The 17,375-nt window shown below is 50.3% G+C and overlaps 2 long non-coding RNA genes across 5 annotated transcripts; one reads left to right on the plus strand and one right to left on the minus strand.

The window, feature by feature from the left end:
* Positions 1-1,851: 1,851 nt before the first annotated feature.
* Positions 1,852-7,023, minus strand: LOC131515959 (uncharacterized). Of its 2 annotated transcripts, XR_009263771.1 has the most exons (3): positions 6,908-7,023; positions 3,276-3,351; positions 1,852-2,241 (listed from the first exon to the last, which is right to left on the minus strand). It is a non-coding gene; the product is annotated as an uncharacterized LOC131515959 (long non-coding RNA). The 2 variants fall into 2 exon arrangements; XR_009263770.1 differs by lacking the exon at positions 1,852-2,241 and having other exon boundaries at positions 2,817-3,351.
* On the plus strand, positions 5,467-17,132 carry LOC131515958 (uncharacterized). 3 transcript variants are annotated; one of them, XR_009263767.1, is made up of 4 exons: positions 5,467-7,168; positions 7,570-7,709; positions 9,246-9,499; positions 17,045-17,132. It is a non-coding gene; the product is annotated as an uncharacterized LOC131515958 (long non-coding RNA). The 3 variants fall into 3 exon arrangements; XR_009263768.1 differs by lacking the exon at positions 17,045-17,132 and adding an exon at positions 10,035-10,205; XR_009263769.1 differs by having other exon boundaries at positions 7,040-7,168; positions 7,570-8,205.
* The last annotated feature ends 243 nt before the right edge of the window (positions 17,133-17,375 follow it).

A 17,375-nucleotide genomic window follows, 5' to 3' on the forward strand; every position in this document is an offset into this window, starting at 1 on the left:
GGGAGAGGCAGAGAGAGAGGGAGCACAGAATCCAAAGCAGGCTCCAGGCTCTGAGCTGTCAGCACAGAGCGGGGCTCAAACTCACAAACCATGAGATCATGACCTGAGTGGAAGTCGAACACTTAGCCGACTGAGTCACCCAGGCGCCCCCAGGAAGTTCTCTGATGCCTGCCTCTTCCGTATCTCACCGAGGCGTGTCTTGCGAGCCCACGCAAAGTGAGATGTCCGCCGGGTCCAATACCTATAGAACCGCGTTTACTGCTTATCACCCAGAAACAACTTGTACCTCCACGTAAAGCTGTCTGTCTGCTACTCGGAGGAAAGCCATGTTACTTGGGCCCGACAGCCACATCCTAGGCCTTGAACTTCCTGTCGTGTGTGCTAGAATTCACGGCAATCTCCCTCTCCCTGCTCCTATATTGCAAGGCCTAACAATTTTCCGTTCGTGTCCACTGCGCTGCTTTCCTTGGGCAGGTCTGGTCATGGCCAACGACAGACACACAGGTGTAAGGTTACATTCTGTTGTAAAAAATTGAGGAGTGCAGGGGTGCCTGGGTGGCTCAGTTGGTTGAGTGCCCCTCCCCCCTCACAGTTTCTCTCTCAAACATAAATAAATATTTTTTTAATCTTTTTTTAATTGAGGAATGCAATTTGTATTCTTACCCAGAGGACCACCCCAGCTTCATGTAGAAGTATTTATGGATGGTCACAACCAAAACTGTGTTCTAAAAAGAAGCTCTGATAGAGACAGAAAGCAGATCAGTGATTGTGGGGTTTGGGTGGGAGAGAGAGACAGACTACAGGTGACAATGAAGGAGCTTTTAGGGGGTCCATGGAAACGTCTGAAGGCTGGATAGTGGTGGTGGTTGCACAGGTCCATAACTTTGCTAAAAATCCTGGACCATACAAATACAACGGGTGCATTTTATGGTGCGTAACTTACCCAGGAGAGAAGAAACAACAGCGGCTTTGGGTTTGCTTGAACAGATGGCGAGCACTCGAGTGAAAGCCCAGCGTTTAGGACCACAGAGCACAGAAGATTGGGGCCCAGAAAATGTTAGGGGCAGGAGTAAATACTTGGGATCTCAGCGTTCAAACATCCAACCTTGAGTCATCTGCCTCCTGATGTGTCCCCTCGGAGAGATGACAATCGTGATAGGAATAATGGCTCTGGCAGCAATGGCTGGTTCCTCCCGCCCCTCTGTCCACAGAGAGGGAGGGTTTTGAGTTCCTGGTCCAGAAGCGAACTGACTTCAGCAGAGTCAGAGATTAATAATACTAAGAGCCATAGCTTCTTCCAGGAATCCTTTAAAATCCATTTGAATATTTAAATAAATTTTCCACTGTAAGAGTTGTCACATCCAAAGAGAAATGTCAGGGTAAGACATTCTCAGTGCCACAATTACTAAAATTCGAAAAGGGTGTCACAGTAAAAAAAAAAAAAAAGACACCCTTAGTGTCTGTGCCTCCCCAACAGCATCTGTCCACCTCCCTCTGTGTGTGTGTGTGTGTGTGTGTGTGTGTGTGTGTGTGTGTCTGCCTGTCTGTCTCCACCTCCACCCACTCCCTCCATCCCCTGCCCTTGGCCACCACCCGTTCCCTCACCTGGTTCAGGACTAAGGGAATAACAGTGTTAGCACCAAGCACCAAGCACCCTGCCGGCAGGAAGGAGACCCTGAGCCTCTTCTACCTGCCCCTCCTGCCCCTCCCCCCACCCCAGGGATTTTTAATGACCTGCACCTGCGGCACGATCCAGGCCTCAGCTGAAAACATCCAGAGATCAGAGTTGCTTGCTATTGAGTATTGGCTTCTGCCAACCAAGCTGTGTAAGCTAGCACACCCCCACACCGGTTTCTGAGTAAACCAGATGCTAGTTTATTAACTGACAGTGAACAATACACGTTCTTTGCGAAGGCACTGCCTCCTTCCCATCGATGACCCAGAGTGTCCTTTCCCGGCGTACCCCGGGGGCTACCAGGGGCCACGGACCGTGGCTCTCCGCCTCTGCATCCCTGGAACACAGCTGGCGCTTGATAAACATTTGCCAGACGGAGCCGCATCCTGCCAGGGATGAGACTTGTTTATCTGTAGCCATTTTTGGTCAAACGGGAGCTGGTGATGTTTCACTCAACAGACTCTCTCGGTCGAATGCTGCTCCTAACCCACGAGGATGCGCGCAAACACCGTGCGGCAAGATTTATGGAGTGGCCGTCTCGTCCGGTGTTTCCCCGACACCGGGGACTTCGGGAGAAAGACATTCATCTCAGGAGATTTGCCTTGCAAGACAGCACTCCACTTCATTTTGCATTTCCCCTTTTCCTTTATGTTTGAAACGAATGCTATAAAAGGCCCCGCTACGCCGCAGGTAATAATAGCACACAGCCGGAGACCATCCACTGCCCATCCCTGAAATAGATTCTTCGGGGAAAGAACAACGGTGTTGTCATTTACCGAGTTGTATGGGAAGCAGGGATCGGAACTGAAGACATAAAAAGACTTGTGAGTCAGTGGAGTCCAATTTAGCCGTGGTAGTAGTGTGAGGCCTATTATTAGGTCCATTTTCAGGGGAAACTGTATTGTTAGGGAAGGAAGAGTTCTGTGCATTTTTCAGGTCCCTGGTGATAGGGACCTCTTTTTAGGCCCTAAAACCCTTCTCCCCTGCTCTCCCCTCCCAAGTCCCCTGCTGATCCAGACATCCCTAAAGGTCCCCAAGCCCTCCTGCCAGCGCTGTCCACCCCGGGTCGGGCAGGAAGAGTTTCTGGGGTGGGGTTGTTGACGAGGCCGTGCTCAGAGCCTCGGGCTACCGTGACACTCCCCACGCTCTCGGCCGCCAGCGTGCCCAGGACTCTGCCCTTGACCTCTCCTCATCCTCCACACTCTTCGCACGAGTTGTGACTGTTCCTGTGGATTCCAGTACCACCTGCGCGCTGCAGCCCCTGCCCCAACACGTATGCCGTCCACGAATTCTCTTCCCGCATCCCAGGTGCCTCTCCCTCCGGCCGCGCGCTCCGTCCAACCCGGCAAACGTTTAGTGCCTAGGTTGGCAGGCGTCTCCTGTAGTTACTGAGGAGACAGGGCTTCTATTCTATTTAAATAAATGTTCCTCTATTTAATATGCAGGGTTCTTAGCTTACTATCCAGTAACTGTTGGAATCCCCGAAGCCTTCATTATCAGCCACTGGTCTTCTCTTCATCCCCGAGATTATTCATTAATACGGTTTCTGTTTCGTAGAGATAATTTTTCAAATATTCATACCTGGTGCCAAGTGTCTTACCTGTCTCATTTGGTGCATGGACTTAGATGTTTCTCTAGCTCCTTAAACATCTGATGTGGCTTTAGTTCCTGGATCTCTAAGATGCAGAAGTGAAAGCAGAGATAAGTTAGTAAGTTACAGTGTTTCAATGCAATACAGTTTTAAAGTTTATTTATTTTTGGGGGGGGGAGAGAGGATGAGTGGGGGAGGGGCAGAGAGCCAAGAAAGGAGAGAATCTCAACCAGCCTCAGCTCAGTGTAGAGCCTGATGTGGGGCTCAGACCTACGAACCATGAGATCGTGACCTGAGCCAAAATCAAGAGTTGGATGCTTAAATGACTGAGCCACCCAGGCACCCCAATGCAATTCAGTTTTTTATTAAGTTTATTTATTTGAGAGAGACAGAGAGAGAGAGAGAGCGCAAGTGAGACAGGGGCAGAGAAAGAGAGAGAGAGAATCCCAAGCAGGCTCTGTGCTCTCAGCATAGAGCCCAATGTGGGGCCCCATCCCACGTACCTCAAGACCACGACCTGGGCTGTAATCAGCATTGGACACCCAACTGACTGAGCCACCCAGGCACCTCCCAGTACAACTCAGTTTTAAGCAGCTATTAAAAATGCTTACAGGGGCGCCTGGGTGGCTCAGTCGGTTGAGCTTCCGACTTCAGCTCAGGTCATGACCTCACCATCTGTGAGTTCAAGCCCCGCGTCGGGCTCTGGGCCGACAGCTCGGAGCCTGGAGCCTGCTTCAGATTCTGTGTCTCCCTCTCTCTCTGACCCTCCCCCGTTCATGCTCTGTTTCTCTCTGTCTCAAAAATAAGCATTAACAAAACATTTTTTAAATGCTTACAAACAACTCTGGGTACATTTCTGCTTCTGCATGCACTTCTCAATTTCCCCAAGAAGTCCTTTCTTTTCTAATCGGGAAAGAAGGGAGGACACAGGTGACATGATCAATTATGTCCTAGAGGCTAAGATGGCCAGCAATTCCCTGCCACCTTCACCAGCAACACCTGGCAGATCCCCTGGAGAACCCTCCAGGTTAGCTGCCTTTGCCCTTCCGAGGGCCCGTCTGCGAAGATAGCTCCGAGGATGGTCGGCCTCGAGGCAGAAGCCTCTGGTTTGTCTTTGTTGCCCCCTTATCAAAAGAAAGTGCTTTTTAGACTCTGAGCTGGCTGGGAAAAGAGTTTCCAGAACCCCGAAGCACTTACCACAGGGTGCGAAGCAGCCTGACCGTGGGGAGTACTATGCAGCTGGGAAAAGGGGAAGGAGCTGTTTGTGTTCTGTTACAGAATGAACCCAAGGTAAGTGATGGGGGAAAGGCCAGCTGCAAAGCGGTGTGTACAAAATGGTACCATTCTGGTGAACCAGGGGGGAGGGGAGGTTTAACCTCTGGAAGGCTGTGTGGGAAACAGATGCCTCTGGAGAGGAAGCTGTGTGCCACTGGGGCAGAGAGGTCGAAGGGAAGCTTTTCACTGCAAACTCTTGTGTACTTTCTGAATTTTATTTTTTTAAGTGTATTTATTCTGAGAGAGAGAGAGACAGAGACAGAGACAGTGTGAGCAGGTGAGCGGCAGAAAGAGAGGGAGAGAGAGAGAATCCCAAGCAGTCTCTGAGCTGTTAGTGCAGAGCCCAATGTGGGGCTTGATCCCAGCACCCTGGGATCATGACCTGAGCTGAAATCAAGAGTCAGTCAGTTGCTCAACCAACTGAGCCACCCAGGGGCCCCTACACTTTTTTTTTTTTTTTTTGAGCTATAATTGACATAATGCATACTATAAAATGGTTAAAATGGTGAATTTTACATTAAATGAATTTTACCATACTTATAGATATATAATTATACATATTATATGTAATTATATTTTTGAATGAGTGAATGAATGAATAAAATGTCTTTTATATTTACAGACTTACATTAGATGACCTCTCTGTGTAATGAGCTGTCTCAGCCGTTTTTTTTTTTTAATGTTTATTTGCTTTTAAGAGAGAAAGAGAGTGCCATGCAAGTGGGGGAGGGGCAGAGGGAGAGAGGGACACAGCAGATGTGAAGCAGGCAGCTCCATGAGGGGCTCAAACTCATGAACCCTGAGATCATGACCTGAGCCGAAGTCTGATGCTTAACTGACTGAGCCACCCAGGTGCCCATGCAGTTTTATTTTTTTAATGTTTATTTATTTATTTTGAGAGAGAGAGAGAGAGAGAGAGCAAGCAGGCTCCACACTGTCAGCATAGAGCCCAACATGGGGCTTGATCTCACGGATCGTGAGATCATGATCTGAGCCAAAATCAAGAGTTGGATGCTCAACTGTCTGAGCCACCCAGGCGCCCCTTAAAAAAGTAAAAAAAAAATTTTTTTTTAACATTTATTCATTTTTGAGAGTGAGAGAGACAGAGCATGAGTGGGGGAGGGGCGGAGAGAGAGGGAGACACAGAATCCGAGGCAGGATCCAGGCTCCGAACTGTCAGCACAGAGCCCAACGCGGGGCTCGAACTCACAGACGGCGAGATCATGATCTGAGCCGAAGTCGGACGCTCAACCGACTGAGCCCCCCGGGCACCCCGGCTTAAAAAAGGTTTTTTAAGCAATCTCTACCCCAAATTTGGGCTCAAACCCACGACCCAAGATCGGGAGTCTCAAGCTCCACCTGCTGAGCCAGCCGGGTGCCCCGGCTTTGCGGAGGTTTTAACGAGAAATTCCAAACACGTACCAAAGCAGAACGGTGGAATGAGCCCCACTCACCCCCCAGCTTGAGCAATTAGCAAGTCATGGCCAGTCCAACTCTATGTCTACACTGACCCTCTTCTCTGCATCCCTAGATTGTTTGAAGCCGGTTGTAGCTGTTGGCATCTCTAACAGCCAAGGATTCCTTCTCAAAAACTTACTTACAACACATCAGCATGTCTAAAAAATCAGGCTATTCCTTAGTATCATCAAAGGGCAGTGTTGAAATTTCCCAGATTGCCTCACAAGTATCCTTTCTAGAGTTGCCTCCTTGCGTTGCGTGGTTTTAGAGAGACCAAGCTGCTTTTGCCAGGACCGACCTGGTGAGCTCATTCTCAGCCATAATGAGGTTTGAGGAAGTCCAAGTTTCTTCTCTGAAGTCGCACAGGATGCTATTCCCGCTCAGATGTTTTCTGGAGGGTTGCTGAGGAACCGGTGTGCCTGCGTGGCCCACGTCACTGTGCCGCAGTGGCTGTCCGTCCTGCAACGCCAGTGGGGTGACTGAAATCCTAATTTGAGGGGTGCCTGGGCGGCTCAGTGGGTTAAGCGTCCGACTCTTGGTTTCAACTCCAGTTTTGATCTCACGGTTTCGTGAGTTCGAGCCCCGCATCAGGCTCTGCACTAATGGTGCAGAAACTGCTTGGGATTCTCTCTCCCTCCCTCTCTCTCAAAACAAATCAATTAAAAAAAAAAGAAAGAAAGAAAGAAAAAGAAAGGCTAATTTGAGAGCCCCAGCGTAGTGCTGGAACTCACCAGCAAGACCTCTCCAGTCTCCCTCTCGGTTATTATACAGCGGCCGCCCCGCTCCTCATCTGGGGGGTTTCCAGCCCCCAGCGGACACTGAAAGCAAGAACCCATATATACCGTGTGCTTTCTGCTAACGCCTAATGTATACACCGGGCCCCGCAGGAGGTGAAAGCGGTAACTCACGGTAAAACAGAGTGATTGCGACAGGACTGAAACACAGGTTATGTGACTGTGCCCTCTCTCTGTCGTGTGCTTCCTCCTGGGAGGATGTGAGGTGATAAAGCGCCACGTGAGGAGGTGACATGAGGGCACTGGAGCGGGCACGTGACTAACGTGGCGTTAGGCTGCGAGTGACCCTCTGAGGAGGCGTCAGGAGGACGACCATCCGCGCCGGGAAACCCGCGTCGGCTGTAGGTGACTGAACCCACAGCAAGTGAATTGTGGGTAAGGGCCGGGGTTGGGGGAGCAAGTGAATTGTGGGTAAGGGCAGGGGTTGGAAGGGGGTCAAATGAATTGTGGGTAAGGGCGGCGGGGTGGGGGGGGGTGGGGGGGGGCGGGGTGGGGGGGTGGGGGGGGCAAGTGAATTGTGGGTAAGGGCCAGGGTTGGAAGGGGGGGCAAATGAATTGTTGGTAAGGGCGGCGGGGAGGGAGGGGTGGTGGTGGCAAGTGAATTGTGGGTAAGGGCCGAGGTGGGGGGGGATGGCAAGTGAATTGTGGGTAAGGACTGGGGTTGGAGAAGGGGGGCAAGTGAGTTGTGGGTAAGGGGGGGGGGGCAAGTGAATTGTGGGTAAGGGCCCGGTTGGGGGCGAGCTGCTCTATCTCCATATTTCCCTGTCTTTGCTTAGTGCCACTCTGGATGGCCCTGTCCTCCTGTGACTCCTCAGTGACCTTCACCCCCCTGTGTGGCCAGAGAGCTGTCCAGGTCATCAGCCTCCTAAGAGCAGGGTGATGGGTACAGCTGTGCCGTCCTAAAAGACATTTTGAGGTTTGACACTTTTCTTTTTTCTCCTCTATGTTTTTTCTCTTTTTTGTGTGTGTTTATAATGCATGTATTGACCCGTGTAAGTACGTATTTCTATACGCCCTGTCTCAAGGTTGACTTGATTCTTTTCCTCTTTTTGCATGTTTTAGGGATCCTTCCCCTCCCATCCCAGGCCCTGTGGTCCTGGCCTGTACCTCTGTATTGCGTCTCAGATGCTCTGGGTTTTTAGCTACAACTCCTCTTCAGTTAATTCTCACCCTTGCGTTTGCCCCTCCGTCCTGGTGTGCCGCCCCTTCCAAAGTGACCACTAGTTTATCTGCGGGACCATTGAGCCCAGAAGTGGGCAAGAGGATCTCCCCTCAGGAGACTGGCTCTGTGGCTTGACAGTAATAGCTCAGGCTTTGTCTGTTCCTCGCCACTACCTTCAAGAACCAGTGCTGCCCCTTTTACAGACGGCAAAGTTGAGGCATTAGGAAGTTAGTTAACACGCCTAAGGCTGGTAAGTGGGGAAGCCCAGGTAAGACCCCAGCCAGCCCACTCACTGTACTGTGCTCTATTGCTTGACCCCAAGAAGTGAATTTTGTGGTTACAGAGAGGGATGCGACAGAGGGAGGAGATATTCACCAGAGAGCGAACAAAATAGCAAGGGCTTATTTCTTATAAGTCACCTTGGCCCTGGGTAATAGCATCCTCTATTTCAGTATTTGCCAAAACGTGGCCTCTGCAAAACTTACTTAAGGTTTCATTGTTAATAAATCAATTTTATTTAGAAAATACAGTCCATTGCATTTATGTCTTGGGAGTTTCCTGTCTATACTGACATATTAAAGCTTCCTTAAAAAAAAAAAAAAAAAAAAAAAGGACTAGTAAAGAAATCTATTTCACTCAGTTTAGTCCAAACCTGTGGAGAACGGAAACTTCTCCTGCATCACACCTGTTGACGTTCCACGGAAACACCGAAACGCTGCTTTGTGTAAACTTTCTGGAGTGAAGATAAACACAAAATTTCTGAAATAGCTTCCTTGTAACTTCTTTGTTTACATTTTTTTAACATGTATTCATTTATGAGTGGGTAGCAGAGGGGCAGAGAGAGGGAAAATTTGTCGTAATGAAAACAAAACCTTCTGGGCTTCATTAACAGGAAGACACCTCTGAATTTCTAGCCTGTTGTGCTCTAACCCGCTCTGACTCACTGTACCCAGGAGTGGTTGTGGGAGAGGGTGGTCCTGTCTCTGTGATGCTCGTGGGCCAGGAGGCCCACCGGAGCCACTCCAGTGTGAAGGAGCCTCCCAGGCTTGGTCCGGCGGGCGTGTGTCGGGAGGGCCCCGAGGTGAAATTTCAGCTGTGACGATATGGTTGGTGTCCAATGTCTCCCTCTGTAAACACTGACCTCAGATTTGGTAGATACGAGCTTTCCGACTTCTTTCCATGCGATGACCCAGCTGGAGCTAAAGGTGGACTGTGATGTCACCAGCTGTCTATAGTCAGTCCCTAATTAACACCTGGCCATGACCACCTGGCTCTTTTGTTCTAAATTAGGACTAGGTCTCATTGTCCTCCCTCAACTATGGGGAACCAAGCCAGAGGACGGAGCTGCCAGAACTCGGGATCGTGCAAGGCCTCGGCACAGAGGAAGAAATGAGAGGTGGCGTATGGGCCCTGCGTGTAGGATGTCGGAAGAGGAAGGCCCGAGCGTTTAGAAGCACCAGGCCCACGGGAGTCTTGGGGACTAGCAGCCCTGGGAAGGTTCTGGAAAGCAGCCTACAGCTCTGAATAGCTCTTGGGAGCATAAAGTAAGTCTGGCTGGGAGCCTTTACCTTCACAGCCCCAGGCGGCTAGGCTGGCCCCACCTTGCTGATGGAATATTCTAGTTCATTCTTCCCAAATTTGTCTTTCATAAGAATCATGCCAGGCGCTATTAAATATGCAGATTCCCAGACCCCACCCCAGAAGTACTGATTCGATCTCTTTAATGGATGCTCTGAGTGATCTCTGTGATGAGCCAAGTTTGGGGAAACACTCTTTTCTTTGTTCAAGGAGTCTCAGGAATAATGGGCTTGTCCATCCCTCCAGGTGCTTTTGTTGGCTGTCTCAGAAGAGAGGACAGGGTCTTTCCTCCTCCTCCTCATCTTCTTCGGAGGTCTTGGACACATAGACCGTTGGCCAGGGCCAGGTCATAGCTTAATGTAGGGACTCATCTAGAATAAACTTCTATATGTTTTCTACCTCTTTGGGAGTCTGTCTTCCCCTTCTTGTCTTAGTAAGAAGTAATTTTACTTATTAAAATTAAAAAAAAAATTTTTTTTAACGTTTATTTATTATTGAGAGACAGAGAGAGACAGAGCATGAGCAGGGGAGGGGCAGAGAGAGGAGGAGACCCAGAATCCCAAGCAGGCTCCAGGCTCCCAGCTGTCAGCACAGAGCCCGACGTGGGGCTCGAACTCACAAACTGCAAGATCATGACCTGGGCTGAAGTTGGATGCTTAACCGACTGAACCACCCAGGCGCCCCATATTTATTAAAATTTTTTTTAAATTTATTTATGAGAGAGAGAGCAAGCCGGGGAGGGGCAGAGAGGTGGGGGGGGGGGGGTGGGGACAGAGAATCCCAAGCAGGCTCCATGCTGTTAGCTCAGAGCCCAATGTGGGACTCAAACTCACAGACCTCGAGACCGTGACCTGAGTTGAAACGAGAGTCGGACACTTAATCGACTGAGCCATCCAGGTGCCCCAAGAAGTAATTTTAGAAGAGGTGGTTTGGGGCACCTGGGTGGCTCAGTCAGTCAAGCACGTGACTTCAGCTCAGGTCATGATCCCACAGTTCGTGAGTTCAAGCCCTGCATCGGGCTTCGTGCTGACAGCTCAGAGCCCGGAGCCTGCTTCGGATTCTGTGTCTCCCTCTCTCTCTGCCCCTCCTCTGCTCGTGCTCTGTCTCTCTCTCACAAGAATAAATAAAACATTAAACAATTTTTTAGAAAAGATGGCTTGATAAGCTATTGGTGCCTGTTTGGGGCCTTTTATATTAAACCTCTTGTCTGTTCTAGTTAGCCAAGAGTATTTATAGATCACATATTATATGTAGAACGAGGAATAAGTCAATTAAACATGTCCCTACTCGCCGGGCATCGAAAAACTTGTTTGGATTTGGAGTAACAAAAAAGTTCTAGAGATGGTTAGCGGTGATGGTCGTACGACCTTGTGGATGTACTTAATTTCACCGAAGCTGTACACCTAAACGTGATTAAAACAGATGTTATGTTACATATATTTGGCCACAATTCGGGAAGAAAAAAAAAAGCCCCAACCTGTTCAAGGGACAATATACCCAAGAGCCACCAAAAAAGGCATTTACAAAGCAATAAGCCAGCAAATGTACAGAAGTGGATTTAAAGGGATACTTGAGTGAAGAAAGCCAAACACTCAGGCAGCTTTCGTGCTGGTTTTGAAGGAGGGATAGAATCACGATCCTGGGGGACAGCACAGGTGAAAGAGGTCACAGGGAATAGAAGGCAAACTTTTATTTATTTTTTTTTTTCAACGTTTTTTTTTTTTTTTTTTTTTTAAATTTATTTTTGGGACAGAGAGAGACAGAGCTGAACGGGGGAGGGGCAGAGAGAGAGGGAGACACAGAATCGGAAACAGGCTCCAGGCTCCGAGCCATCAGCCCAGAGCCTGACGCGGGGCTCGAACTCACGGACCGCGAGATCGTGACCTGGCTGAAGTCGGACACTTAACCGACTGCGCCACCCAGGCGCCCCAAGGCAAACTTTTAAAGGGGAGCGTCTGTGAGGAGGCAGCCCGCACACCACCCCGCCCCCCCCCCCCCCCAGGCTGGGTGAGGGATGTTTTTGGTGAGTGACAGAGTGAGGAATGACCCTGACACTTCTTGCTTCTAGTGGGTAGAGAGGCATGGTCTTGATTGGAAGGGATTTTCTGCTAACTCTTTGGTATTACAGTGCTGACTTAGGGGAAGGAAACGCTGGGACCTCCCCCTCCCCCCGGGGGCCGAGCTGTTGGAGAGATGGTTAGAAATGGCCGGAAGAGGGGTTCTCACTCATTTCTGCACCAACTGCCGGCTCATACTTCTCTGCCCTGAGCCGCATGGGAAAGAGCCGGAGGTGGGGCCTGGCGTAGAAGCCAGCTCCCGCTGGGGAGCCCAGCCCAGGCGAGGGCTTTCTGGAACCCAGAGCCAAAACCCGCCGGGCAGCTGATGAGAAACAGGTGGCTTTCAGGAACAGTGTTACTTGCCAGGAGGACCCCGGATTTGCAGGGGGGCCTCACTTAGAACAACCGGTGGGTGAGCCGAGCTTTATTGGAGGCAGAGGTGCTGGGACCCAGGGCTGCTGTGGCCTCCCCGAGGGGGCTGGGGTGGGGGGGGACTAGGAGTGGGGCTGGGTGTCTGATAAGCTGCCATGCCAGCCGAGCCATCTGCGGCTAGTCTGGCGTGTAGTAGGCGTTCGGTGTCTATTTGCCACACTGAAATGGATTGAAAACTCACTCGTTTCTATTTTGTAGGATTTTGCTTTTTGTTTGTTTTTGTTTTGTTCTTCATTTTCTACTAAAGCGTTTCTTTTTAAAAAAAACTGAAGATATTTGTTTTTTTTTAAGGTTTATCTATTTTTGAGAGAGAGTAAGAGAGAATGCAAGCAGTGGAGGGGCAGAGAGAGAGGGAGACACAGAATCTGAAGCAGCTCCAGGCTCTGAGCTGCCGGCACAGAACAGGGCTCGAACCCGCGAACCGTGAGATCATGACCTGAACTGAAGTCAGATGCTTAACCAACTGAGCCGCCCAGGCACCCCAAAAGGTTTTTTTTTTTTTTTTTAAGTTTATTTGTTTATTTGAGAGAGCGAGTGCCAGCAAGCGTGAGTGGGGAAGGAGCAGGGAGAGAAAGAGGGAGAATCCCAAGCAGGCTCCGCGCTGGCAGCACAGAGCCCAACACGGGGCTGAAATCACGAGATCATGACCTGAGCCCAACCAAGAGCTGGACGCTTCACCAACGGAGCCAGCCAGGTGCCCCCCACAAAAGAATTTTAAGATACTAGACTCAGCTAAATCAAGCTAAAGGTGGGGGGGGGGTCGGTCCACATCTAGAACAGGTGGCCCCTGGGTGCTCAGGGCCACTCTTTTCAGCCTCCAGGCTCCCCTCCCTCCCTTGGTGATGCCACCTGCCGTCCGTCCTCAGCCCCAGCTCTGCCCCACCGGCTCAGTGTGCTCCTCCTGGGGTCCTCTGGGTTCGGCTCTCGAGTCCCCCTTCCTTGCTCCCTGCCTGCAGCATCCTGCTTCTCAGCGGGTCCAAAATTGCCCCGACCCTCTCTCCTCTCTGCTGCCCGCCTCCCTCCGGGCTTCCATGTGCCCTCAAGAGCCATCGTCATCTGCATGATGTCTCCAGTTAGAAACCTTCTCAACTCACCCTGTCTTGTTGAGTCGGTTCTGAAGGCTGGCCCCACCTGCCTGAGCCTGCCCACCCCAGCTCTCCTGGACGTACAAATGGGCGCCTGTCAGGCTGTCAGGGGCTCCACGGGGCAGCTGCGGGCTTCGGGATTCATTCCTTCTGTTCTGTGCTCAGAGCAGGCGCTGAGCCCCACAAACTCCTTGGGTTTCTTAGTTCCCCTCCGGAGCCCTAAGTCTCAAGGAAGCCCAACCAGTGACCCAGTTCCTGCACCCCGGGGCTCTGTGTGCCACGTATCTACACCCTCTTTGGGCACCTGAGGCTCAGAGCAGTGGTTCCCAGCCTTGGCTGCACGGTGGGATCACCTGGGGAGTTGACAGGATTACCGATGCCTGGGCACCACCCAGGGCGATTAAATCATCCTCTCTGGAGGTGGGGCACTGGCGTTGTCCTTTTGTCAAGGCTCTCTAGGTGATTTTAATCTTCCGGCAAGGTTGAGAACGACCAGTTTGCAACATATATTTCCATTCTTTTTTTTTTTTTTTTTTTTTTTTTAATTTTTGCAGCTCAATTCTGGGACTATGGCTTGAATTGTTGGGGAATTTACTAATTTCTTGCTATATATGCATGTGGGACCAGAGCTGGGAAGAGAGCTTATCTAAGAACAGAGCACAGTCAGAGCAAGGAAGACCCGGGAGGGATCCCGCCCTTGAAGGCCACTCTCTTCTTTTTTTTTGAAGATCACTCTTACGGGGAGACTCACTTGCGGATTCATCCCAAAGGACAGTAAGGTGACAGGGTGCTGGCTCCTGGCAGCGAGGCAGCACAGCCTGGACAGCCCTGGGGCGCTTGCAGCTGGCTGGGCTGCCCAGCGGGTCATTTCCAGCTGTGCCTCTCGTGGCTGAACTCTGCTGGGAGGCAGCCAGGGAGGTCCGGCCTCTCCTCAAGGCTGTTGGGCTGTTGGATGACCGGCCCTCCGCCCAGACCCGCAAGCGCTCTGTGGTCTCTTGTTTCGGGCTCCTATCCCTTACTGGAGGCTGATACACACACCTCCCCTCCTTCCCCAGCCTCGGCTGAACCCGCCCAACTTGGATCCTAACAAAATTCTGCCCTTAATCTCTGCTTCTCTAGCCCATTCTCCCCACTGCTGCCAGAGCATCTAAGATGCTAATCTGATCATGCTTCAAAACTTGGATTTGCTTCCCGCGGCCTTCAGAATCAAGTTCAAACTCCTTAATGTGTCCCTAAGATCTTCCCCAGTGTGGTCCCAACCTCCCTCTCATGCCTGGCCACTTCCTACCACACACTACTGAGCCAACCACATGGACATTGCTGTCATTCCCCATGTGAGTCACGCTCTTGTGCTGGTCTATTTGCAGGAACTGGCCTTCTCTCCCATGCATCCTTTAAGATCCAGCTGTGATGTCTCTCTTTTGAAGCCGAAGCCAGGCAAAGTCCGTATTTCATGAACTTTATTTATACCTCGGTTACACTATAGTTTGCTTATTAGGTTGTCTGAGGACACAGCCTGGCTTGGAATAGGTGCTCAGTTAAGGTTCAGTGATTGAATGAATGCTTTCAGAATCCCCAGCAGCAGCTAGGACGGACAGACTTAGGAAGGCCCTGGATGGGACTGCTGGCAATCAGTTCCAGCTCGCCTTCCTAAGGGCGGGTCCTCGGCTCGACTGGAAACAAGGGTTTGGGCCCGGTGGTCCCACGTCCATCTGGTGTCATCTTAAAGAGATAGCCTGTAGTCTTCTCTGACCCTCAGGTGCCCTGCAGAAGAATCCTGAAGCTATGGGGAGTTTGGGACACAGGGTTGCAAAGTGTTACTGGGCAGGAAATGCGTGAGCTGTTTCCATACAGTTTCAGAATCCCCAAACCAATTCTAAATTTTAGTGTGTTGACTATATAAATAGCATGATAGCAGTATTAATTCAGTGACAATAAAGAATGAAAATTTCTCCCCGGTTCCACCATGATAGCCAGTCAATATAATGGTACTTACAATGTATTAAGAAGGTACTATTCCAGGGGCTGAGCTAAGCACTTTACATGTAGTATCTCATTTAAGCTTTCAAAAGACTTGATTCTGAAGATTCAGGGAGCAAGCTAAGATCTACCCTTACAAGGGAGTCAACAGAGAGGTTGGAGCTTGCCCACCAGCACAGAGATGGTCAGAGACAGAGCCGGGACGCAGCCCGGGTCTGTCTGACTCTGATGTTGTGTTTTTACCCCATATTCCTTCTGCTGCCCCGTGAACCAGACTTTTCATTTTCTGTACCTCCAGGCCTTCTCCATACACACAAATAGCTTTCGCCTAACCAGAGTCCCAACACAGTGAGTGTGGGAACATAGATTACTGTACTTAACTTTATATCAAAATCTACACCCAGTCCCTCACCAAGTCCTCCTGAGCCTACCTCCAAATACATGTCTGATCTGTAACTCACCTTCCTTCACCTCTGCCCTGACCTTTTGTCTGGGCTTTGTGTGAGAGCCTCTTAACCAGTCTCCGTATTTTTACTCTTGCCCCCTTCTTATCTCTCCTCCCAGTAACCAGAGTGATTTTTAAAATAATATACACCAGGGGCGCCTGGGTGACTCAGTCGGTTGAGTGTCCGACTTCGGCTCAGGTCATGATCTCACGGTGTGTGAGTTCGAGCCCCACATCGGGCTCTGTGCTGACAGTTCGGAGCCTGGACCCTGCTTTGGATTCTGTGTCTCCCTCTCTCTCTCTGCCCCTCCCCTGCTCACACTCTGTCTCTCAAAACTAAGTAAACATTTAAAGAAAATTAAAGAAAACAAATGTAAACCGGATCCTAGCATTCCCCACCTGCCAGTGCATTTGGGCAAATCCCAAATCCTTAGCCAGGCCTCTGTGCCTGGTGCTCGTCTCCCGGCTCACCTCGTGCCTCATGAAACTCACACCATCCTAACCTCGCTGACCTTGCGGCTCCGGGGAACTTCCTGGGTCTTGTCCACCTCAGCGCCTTTGACGCTCCTCTGCCTGGGACCTCTTGCTCCCACGCCATCCCTGGTCAGTGCCCCTCCAAAGAGGCCATTCCTACCCACGCTTCTCAACCTAAATTAGGACTCTTTTATTCACACAGATCACAGCTTATGCTGTGTGATTATTTGTCATATGTCTTCCACTGGATGTTCTGGTTCCGCGACAGAAGGACTGTGTCTCTTTTGCCGAGCACTTACTTTCTCCCTCGTGTCCAGATCAGCATCAGAGACACGGTAGGTGATCAGTACTTGCAGAAAGAATACGTGTTTTTCTATGTTACTGTATGGTCTCCATGAACATAATCTGGTGGCTGTGTAACACCTGACAGATATCCATTTAATTAAGGGCTTTAATGAAACGTTTGTTTCCTACGTCAAGAGCTGACCTTTCACGGTCAGAAGAAAACAAAATGTTTGAGGTCCCTGCATCAGCACCACATACATGTACACAGTAAACCTAATCTTGCTGTTGAAAGAGAAATATATATAGATTGCAGGTTTTTGAAATCAGTGTGGTCGGTTGTGAACAGCGCTGCTTTTCAAAATAGAACAGAAGGGAAAACGGTGAACGCTTTGCAGGTGAGGGGGTAAGAATTGTTCTGTGTAACTTCCATACATATACCGAAGTCGTGTTTCCATTTTATGAGCTCTGCTTGCGCACCTCTCACGCACGGCCGGTGGCGAGACGGCACACAGGCTCTGGTCTACGGGAGACTCCCAGGGCTGCTTTCTTTTTCAATAAACGTTTTTATTCTGGACCAGTTTCAGATTTACAGAAAAGCGGCAAAGACAGTGCCGAGGTCCTTGGGTGCCTCTCACCTGAGTGTCCCCCGTTGTCAGGGTCTTACGTCGCCACGGGGCGTGTGCCACGAGGAACCGACGAGTGCCTTGTCAGTAACCGAACTCCAGATTTTAGTTTTTCTTCTTTCTCTTCCAGGACCGAATCTAGGATCTCGTATGCATTCAGTCGTCTTGTCTCCTGGGTCTCCTCTGCTCTGTGACAGTCTCCCAGTCTTTATCATGAACTTGATTATGTAGAATGTTCCTCGTTGTGGATTTGTCTGGTGTGTTTCTCATGATCCGACTGGGGCGATGGGTTTAGGGGAAGAAACATCACACAGGGGAAGTACACGCCTCCTCAACACCCCATCAGAGGGCACGTGATACCCAAGTGGCTCATCACCGGTGATGTTAACCTGCACCACTTGGTCAAGAAAGTGGTTTCTCCACTGTAAAGTTACCATTTTCCCCTGTCCATACTTTATGCC

The sequence above is a fragment of the Neofelis nebulosa genome, chromosome 7 (assembly GCF_028018385.1).
Source record: "Neofelis nebulosa isolate mNeoNeb1 chromosome 7, mNeoNeb1.pri, whole genome shotgun sequence".
NCBI classification, from domain to species: Eukaryota; Metazoa; Chordata; class Mammalia; order Carnivora; family Felidae; genus Neofelis; species Neofelis nebulosa.